This window comes from Gymnodraco acuticeps, unplaced genomic scaffold (genome assembly GCF_902827175.1).
Source record: "Gymnodraco acuticeps unplaced genomic scaffold, fGymAcu1.1, whole genome shotgun sequence".
In the NCBI taxonomy this organism is placed as follows: domain Eukaryota; kingdom Metazoa; phylum Chordata; class Actinopteri; order Perciformes; family Bathydraconidae; genus Gymnodraco; species Gymnodraco acuticeps.
This window is the reverse complement of record NW_022990286.1, coordinates 41,448-50,000: the sequence shown is the minus strand read 5'-3', so window position 1 is coordinate 50,000 and position 8,553 is coordinate 41,448. Positions and strand designations below refer to the sequence as shown.

The 8,553-nt window shown below is 41.4% G+C and overlaps 1 long non-coding RNA gene across 1 annotated transcript; it reads left to right on the top strand.

The window, feature by feature from the left end:
• The first annotated feature begins 2,526 nt into the window (after positions 1 to 2,526).
• LOC117549757 lies at positions 2,527 to 7,429 on the top strand. The gene is made up of 7 exons (XR_004569530.1): positions 2,527 to 2,805; positions 4,509 to 4,592; positions 4,812 to 4,894; positions 5,071 to 5,243; positions 5,686 to 5,755; positions 6,506 to 6,664; positions 7,113 to 7,429. It is a non-coding gene; the product is annotated as an uncharacterized LOC117549757 (long non-coding RNA).
• Positions 7,430 to 8,553: the final 1,124 nt, after the last annotated feature.

Below are 8,553 nucleotides of genomic sequence, written 5' to 3'. Positions count from 1 at the left end.
CCATTGTCAGTGTCTGTTTACTGTGTATGTGCAAACTGTGCATATGTACATAAGTCATGTGTTCATATGTTTATGTTTCAATAAGTATTGTGATGTACTGTATTGTATTACATCATATCGTATTGTATATAATGATTATTAGATACACAAATAAGAAAAAAAACATAATATCATCGACAGTATATTTAAAATAATTTACTAACACTTTTGTGACTGACCTCCTTTTTTTGGATGTGCGCACACACACTTCTGTCACTAGTTATAACGTGTGTGTGTGTGTGTGTGTGTGTGTGTGTGTGTGTGTGTGTGTGTGTGTGTGTCTCATGACTAATAGATGTTCAGTCAACAGGACAGATCAACAGATGCTGCGAAGCCCCTGAAGCACACCGACACACACCGACACACACACACCGACACACTGACACACACACACACACACACACACACAGCTCACTCTTTATGCCACGTGTTAATTGCTGAAGAGGTGCAGTACGGGTGCTATATGCAGTTTACAATTATATAACAGCATTTCACATAAAGATGCAGGATCCTCATTTCCTTACTGTATTTAGTTTCCTCCATGTTGAGGACTTTGACTTTGGATCTTTTGCTCACAGGCTTGGTTTGGTGCCTCGTCACTGATACTTTTAATACAGACAAGAAAAAATGTATGTTTGTCTGTGAGGACTTCATTTATTCAAGAGGACTTGCTTATCAAATAGCCAGTTAAGGAGATTCAAGCAGCAAATATAGACATCACATTCGGTAAGGTAGGGGTGCCCAATACGCCGATCGCGAAGGTAGTGTGGGTAGTTTATTTTTATTTTTAAAGTTAGCTTATCATCCATCCTTACTATGGCATTTGCCACTTGATTGACGTACAGGTAAGCCAGTCTGAGTTGTATTGTGCCATACGGGTTCATGCAGTTATGAGGGGGCCGCACCTCCTCACCTGAAGCGCAAATGCAGCGCACTATTATACTATTATACACTGTAAACAATTACCAGCATTTCACAACATTTAACAGTATTATTTTACAGTGACATATTGTAATCAAGGCCCCCTGTAATATCCCAACAAATACATGTAAAAAGGACTGTATCCTTGTGATTTCACAGCATTTAACTATTATTTCACAATAAAATACTGCAATCAAAATCCTCTGTAATATCACATCAAATGTTGTAATATCACAACAACATTGTAAAAATTGCAAGGATTTCACAGCATTTAAGAGTATCATATTACAGAGAAATATTGTAATCAAAAGCCCCTGTAATATCACAACAAAATATCTATAAAACAGTAGAATTGGATTTCACATTATTTAACTATTATTTCACAGTAAAGCACTGTACTCAAAATCATCTTAGCACAACCATGATAGACTGTATATAAAGAGCACAACTCATTACTGTAAAATTTGAATTGTGCACTATTGCACATGTGCAGAATAGACTATTCTAATCGGCGTGTGTCCTGGCAACCCTGTCTCCTAAAAATTACGTTCCCACAGAACTAAACTGCATTCTCAATTACGTTTAGCTAGAAATGTATTTTTACAACGATTCCAGGGATGCCTGACTTGAGTTTCTAGCACCAGGGAAAGTGGAAAAAGTGCCCCAAATCAGCGTCTTAATTTACCCAGGGCCTAGTGCTTGGCTTTCGGCATGAAAATTCAGGAAACTCCCCTGAGTATTTTATTACATATCTCAACTTTGGAGAGGAGTTGGGGGACAAACGACACATCAAATCACATCTCCACATCAAACCAAAGCTAACTAGAATACTCTTGTCTGCCTAGCATGCGGGAAAATTGGCGTGCTCTGTCACCACAAGAGCGAGAGTGAAAGCGGCATAATGGAAGGCTTTGTCCCGTTTTAAGCCGTAACGTTTGACATTCGGAGCAGCAGAGGGATGAATCTGCATGTACTCTTCGAGGCGATTCCAACGACACCAAGCTCAAAGCTGTCGGACCTTCCTTTGTGCCGTCTAGAGTACTGAGAGCCATGAAAACATGACCTTTAACCTTAGTTTGAGACTTGGTTGAAGGTCACCGCGGCCCCAAATTGTGCAAGCGGGTTCCACACAAGTGAAGCAACACACTCTCAAAGTCTCGAAGCGCCAAGCACCTTTTTTCAATTTTTTTCAATTTTCTCTCCCTCCCTCACCAAAGGGTGTCCAATCTTTAGCTCTAGACAGGATTTTGTGAGAGTTTGACATTAGATTGAAAAAAAAAATGTCTGGGTGAGTTACGGTTCCCATATTTCATATTTCTTATCTGGGCCCTATTTAGAGGCCCCTGGTGAAAAAAGTATCTTTCCAGCCCTTTCCAAAGTCAGGTTATTAAAGATGAAAGATTATTCAACAAAACATTTCAATAACGTGCTTTAACCACTAGGTGTCCCTATCTACCAATTGGATCAAATATATAAGTCAGCCGAATTAGTGTTGATACTGAAAGGAGACGTATTGTGTGAAAAGAAATGGAATATGTTGTTTAATTGCTGATATATTTATATTTATTTTATTCTGCTGAGAAAGTTGAAGATCACGTGACATACACGCCAGAAAAAACGTCATTTCTGGGTATTTGTCCACTGGTTTGCCTGTTAACCGTAGGTGTCACGTTTGAAGGGACGAAACGGAACGTCATCGCTCGAACGGCCAATCATATCGCGCATTGAGGAACCCAAAGCCTCCTAACAGAGATGCCTCGATCCTTTCGAAAATTCGCACGGAGGCAACAGTCAAGGTGAACATCTGTGAGTTTCTCCAAAGCGGTTACCATCGGTAAACAGCAAGTAAGTACTGCCCATAATGTGGATTAGTGGTGGATATTATGTGCTTTCGATTGTGAACGCCAGTGGAGTAGTGTCGTGTTGGTTTGTACATGGTAGCGAATAGATAGCTAGCGTTAGCTAGTAACATTAGCTTGATAGCAGCCATGTCCACCTTCAAGCAGGTGGCCTTAACGTTAGCCTAGCTAGTGCTAGCCAGCGCCGTATATGGCTATGGTAGATGGCTCTGGTGCTAGCCAGCCAACTGTTGCTGACTGTTCCATTTGTTGGCAGAAGGCTTATGCTGTATTCGAATGAAAGAGCGAACAATGAATACTTTAACCGGTAAGACTGGTATAATTGCCATTGGTATAAGCTAGTTAGCTTAGCATTGCTGCTAAGTTTGAATTCTGACGCCATGGTCTAACTAACTTACTAGTAGGTTAGCTGATGTTAGCTAGCTAATGAATGTTTCTTGTGCTAGGTGCTTGGTGGTTTCATGACATTGTCTAATCAAATTAGACCTAATCTAAATCGGTGTCAAAGTTGGTAACGTTAGTTGCTCTTACAATGTTCTTAATGAATTCGTCACAGACCCTATTGCACATTGGTGTCACCACGTGTCATCACTAGGGCTGCAACACACGACTAATTTGATAATCGATGAATCTATCGATTCATCGATTATTCGGATCGTTAAGGTTTTAACTGTACTACTCAGGGTTCGTACGGGTGCTTGAAATCCTTGAAAATGCTTGACATTTGACGTGGTGTTTTCAAGGTTAGGAAAGTGCTTGAATTTTGGAAATGGTGCTTGAAATTGAGATAAAGTGCTTGAAAATGTAAATGCTTTACTTTTACAATAAATTGCTGTCTGACTGAATAGTTCGCTTTTTAGATTAAAAGAAAAGAATTGCTTCGCTTCTAAAACAGCTCCGCTGCGGACTTCCCGCGCTATGCGCGCGACCTGCAAGTGTTTGTGTTACGTGTGACCTGGGCATTCTGATGAGAGAGATAGATGACAGTGTGCCAGGAGGTTGCAGTTTCAACGAGCGTTGGCTAGCAGAAGACAAATACAAGCCATGGCTAAGACGAGGGTCAAGCCCACGAGTAGCCTCCTGCAAAGTTTGCAAAAATAACGATGCGAGAGTCTGAGCTGACGAGCCACATGAAAGGTACGCCGTAGTAGAGCATTTTAGATTAGGCTAACGTTGCATGTTACGTTTGTTTAAGCTAACGTTAGCGAGCTGAATAGCGATCTCGATTGAGGGATAATAATAATTGCAGGGGACAATCATTTCAGAGGAGCGTACCTATGTTAATATGTGCGTTACAGACGCCACCCTGTGGCGAGCAAAGTTTCAATCACTCAATACTTTCATCAACACTACTCTGGATGATAAAGGATTACCAAACTCTCTTGCCTCTTCACAATGTTTACAGATTCGCAATGTTTATAGGTTTGAAATGTTTATAGGTTATTGCAATGCGTAATGTTATTTCTCTGAAAACACAATTTTTTAAATCTTATTTTACTTCTATACTATTCTAGCCTAAATTAGCTTCTACTTTTACCTGCATTTTGTACACTGTCCTGTTTTGCACTTGTCCTGTCTTGTCCCTGCACCCTGTCCAATGTTGTCTTTATGTCAGTACCTACCAGCAACACATTTCTAGTATGTTGTAAAACTACATGGCGAATAAACAGATCTTGTATCTTGCTCTAGGCCTACTGATTGCCTGCCTGGTGTTGACCGACGCGACGAGGTGTATTGCCTAAATCCAATCCACGGATTGCTTCCTAGTTGGAGGTAGGCCTAGTATGCAACACAGACCGTAGTTTATAGACTGTGCATAACTGCAGTCCCCAGCTCCAGTGCTTCCCTCCATGAAGTACTGAAGCTCAGACATTTGTTACCTGTGCAGCACACCTGAGATTAATCACTTCATCCAATACTGTTTGACAGTACATTTATGTGAGCTTACCTCTCTTGCTTCCCTGTGGTGGTTTTTTACTGCCTCTATTCCAGATTTGACATCCTCGTGATCCTGGTGTGCGTGCGCCATCCTCGAGGAAATTGCTAGTGACTGTTCGAGTGTTGTTGCAGCTAAGGTAGTTAACATTTCGATATGATTGTGACTGCTGTCTCGTCTAAATGGGATGCTCGACTACCTGACCTTGAACACCTTTACAACATGCTCATGTTCATAATCTGCATGCAAACTGAAAAATTCCTTTTGTTGGTTGCCTTTGTAATTTCTCCTTTCTCTGGTCTCCTTTTTTTCTAGGTCATCAGAGAGGACAGACCATCCTGCATTTCTGTCAGAAACTGGACAACCCGAAGATCAGGGAATTTCTGGCCAGCTATGATCCAGAGGGTTCGGAGAAGGCTGCCTGCATCCTCCAGCTCCTTATGGTCTACTTTAAGGAGCCTACGGAGAAACTGATGCTCGAAGTTGATGTAAGTTTTTTTAAATTTATTTAAATATTTAAAATGCTAAACGAGTGATTACATTAGGGGCAACTGAAGCTCAGTTGGTAGAGCTGGTCGTTAATCGACCGTAGGGTTGGTGGTTCGAATCCTGGCTCTGACTGTCCGCATGTCGGAAGTGTCCTTGAGCAAGACACTTAACCCCCAAGTTGCTCCAAATGGGCCGAGCTGATCTGTGTTGAGCTGTAGTGCGCGGATTAGCTGTTGCCTTAGCATCACCCAGGCGGGGGCTACACATTGGTTTGCGGACGTCCATTTGTAAGCGCTTTGGGTGTCTTGAAAAGCGCTATATAAATGCAAGTAATTATTATTATTAGACCATTTATTATGTTCTGATTTACCTCTGACCAATGAACGATCTTCATCCTTGCATAATGTTAAATCTATGCTATTGTGTGTTACTTTGTTACAGACCTGTGCCACTGCTGCTGATGTAGTGAATACTGCAGCACTCCCAAGCACCCCCTGCTTGATCATTCAAGGTAATGTAATGTTCAGGGTTGGGATTTTTCCTGTTTATACTGGATTTCCTGCTTTTCTGACCTGAATGGCTAGACTTCACTGCTGCTTTTATTCTAGTTATATAATTTCTCTTAGGACATCCCTGTTCTGCTCCACCATCGATGAGGTATAGGATACTGAATAGTTACTCTAAAGAGCTTAAGTGTTCCTTTGCATCAAGGGGAGAATCTGACTGAAGGCCTTCCATCTCTCCTGCACTCCATTCAAGTCCAGTCTGTGAAACGACACTTACGATACTCTGACGCCATATGTTTCAGCGATTCGCGTTAGTTAAAATCTATAGCCTGTTTCAATGATTCAGGGGTCTGACGAGTTGACATGTTCTCGTTCTAGCTGGGCTCGTAACCATCTACCCATAGAGGAATGAGGTTAAACCGTCTATCCATAAAGGCAGAGGGAGGAGGGCTAGGGAGTTGCTTTGTCGTTCAGCCAGATTCTCCTATCTGCACAAACACCTTTGATGCTTTTACAGTGACTGTTAAGTAGCCTACCTCACTGATGGTGGAGTAGAAAAGTGCTGTCCACCTGGAGGGTTCTGTGTCATGTCCTTGCATGCTCTGCACTGTATATTTTCCTGCTTTTTGGTCCTTGGCAATCATGAATGTTACTCGGATCTGGTATTGACATCTCTAGCTCAAGTATTATTTTTGATTGATTCTGGGAATGTACCTATCCACAATAACGCATGACGGGGTATCTGTTCATTTCAGGTGACACAATGAAGCCTTCTGGGTGGATGCTATCGAGGGACAAGTGGTAATGGGCCCACACCCATTTTTTTTGCATGGGCTAGCTGCTTTATTCAGCAGCTACTATGTCTTCAACCTCAAATATCCCGTTGGATCATGCACACTGGAGTTCATCCAAAGGTATTGTAACACTCAAACACATGATCAATGTCATCAGTAAGACTTGTCATGCAAATTTGTGTTTCACTATCTTGCAATTAAGTCCATGCCTTTCTACAGAGGCTATAAAGTAGATTAAATGCTTTGAGTATGAAGCCTGGAACCAAATATGCGAATTGGGACCACACCATCACTTGATGTTGCTGGGCTAGCTTGTTAAAACATTGACATAATGGTTTAATTCACAATATAGTATGGCTTCAAAATTCAGATAAGTAAGTAAACCTTATGTTAGAGGTACCTGAGGCACTCTGCTAGGCTACAAATAATGGTATTGTGAGAGGATGATCCAACAGGTTTGTACTAGTAACAGTCGGTGTGGGAAAAGACACAGGTGAACACCTTGATAAATGCTGCCTGCAATACATGAGTGTATTTAAAACTGAAACTTATCTTTGCTTATTAACAGATGCTTCTTGGGCATCAACCCGGAGAAAGGCTCCAAGGCAAAGAAGCGAAGCTCCATTAACCCTCACGTGAGCACCCTTCACCGGAAGCTGATAGACTTGGAATGGTCTGCATAGACTGCATGGTGTGCGGGGACAAGTTTAGTGGGAAGCATTACGGTCAGTTCACCTGCGAGGGATTATTTGTTTAAAGGATCCGTTAAGGGTTCATCTGTTTTTTATGGATAGTTGAGGTGAACTAGTTCATGTTCCTGTTTGTTTACTCTGTTGTTTATTTTGTCAATAAATATGCCAGTGGGCTTCCATTGATTTTACCTCATTTGTGCGTTTGGTGTGTTGTTTTTAATTGTACAATAACATTACGTGCATTTTTATAGTGCAGCTCCAGTACTTCCAGGAGGAAGCTCACACTTTGGTTTCCTGTTAAACTTGGACAGGAAACCATTGTATGAGCTTCCTCCAGGAAGTACTGGAGCTGGGAATTACAGTTATGCAAGTGTATCATTGTAAATTACTGACTACTCCTGCAGTACTTTCACAGTACACATTGTAAATTCACAGTAAATTACTGGCTACTCCTGCAGTACTTTCACAGTACACATTGTAAATTCACAGTAAATTACTGGCTACTCCTGCAGTACTTTCACAATAGAAATGTAAAAGTACAGGCCCTTGTTGTAATTAATGTACAACAAAATAATGTAATTCCCCAGTAACATACTGTAATATCACAGTAATTGAAGCTGTGAAGTTACAGTATACAGTTGTACCTTTACAACAATGCATTGTAATATCATGGATGTGAAATTACAATACATTGCTGTGATGACATTCACAGTAAATTGCTGTGAACCTTACTGTGAAAGTCATGCAACAAGTTGCCAGGTAATTATTGTGAATTCACGGTGGATATTTTTACAGTGTACGCTCATGCAGCACAATTAGTGTAAGCGCCGTTTAGCACCCCCCCCCCCGGCTCGCGAGACAGATTGGGCAGCCCTGATGGTAGATAATTTGGGTTTGGTCATTTTAAAAGTAGCTCCCAAGCTGAAAAAGCGTGGGCACCCCTGGTCTAAGGCAACAATGAGTAATTTAGGATTGCATTACAGTAATACAAATGGCAGATTGGAAACAGCAGGACAAACGTGACAAAGAAGTCACATTCCACCTGTAAATATGCATCAAATCCAACCACTCTTTGATGATAATGTGAGCCGAACTGGAAGAGGCTATATAGCGATTCATTAGGAGCATAAACACAGCAATTCATTTGGGCTGAACAACATGTGATTACGTTTTCACTTAACAATGACCGGCCTGTCCGACCAACACAAGAAAAGCGTCACAGTTACCAGAGCAGGATGTTTTGAATGCGATGTTAGGCTGTATGCAGAAGGCAACCTGTGTGTTTGTGCACGTTGGTGAGGTTCATTTATTGATTTG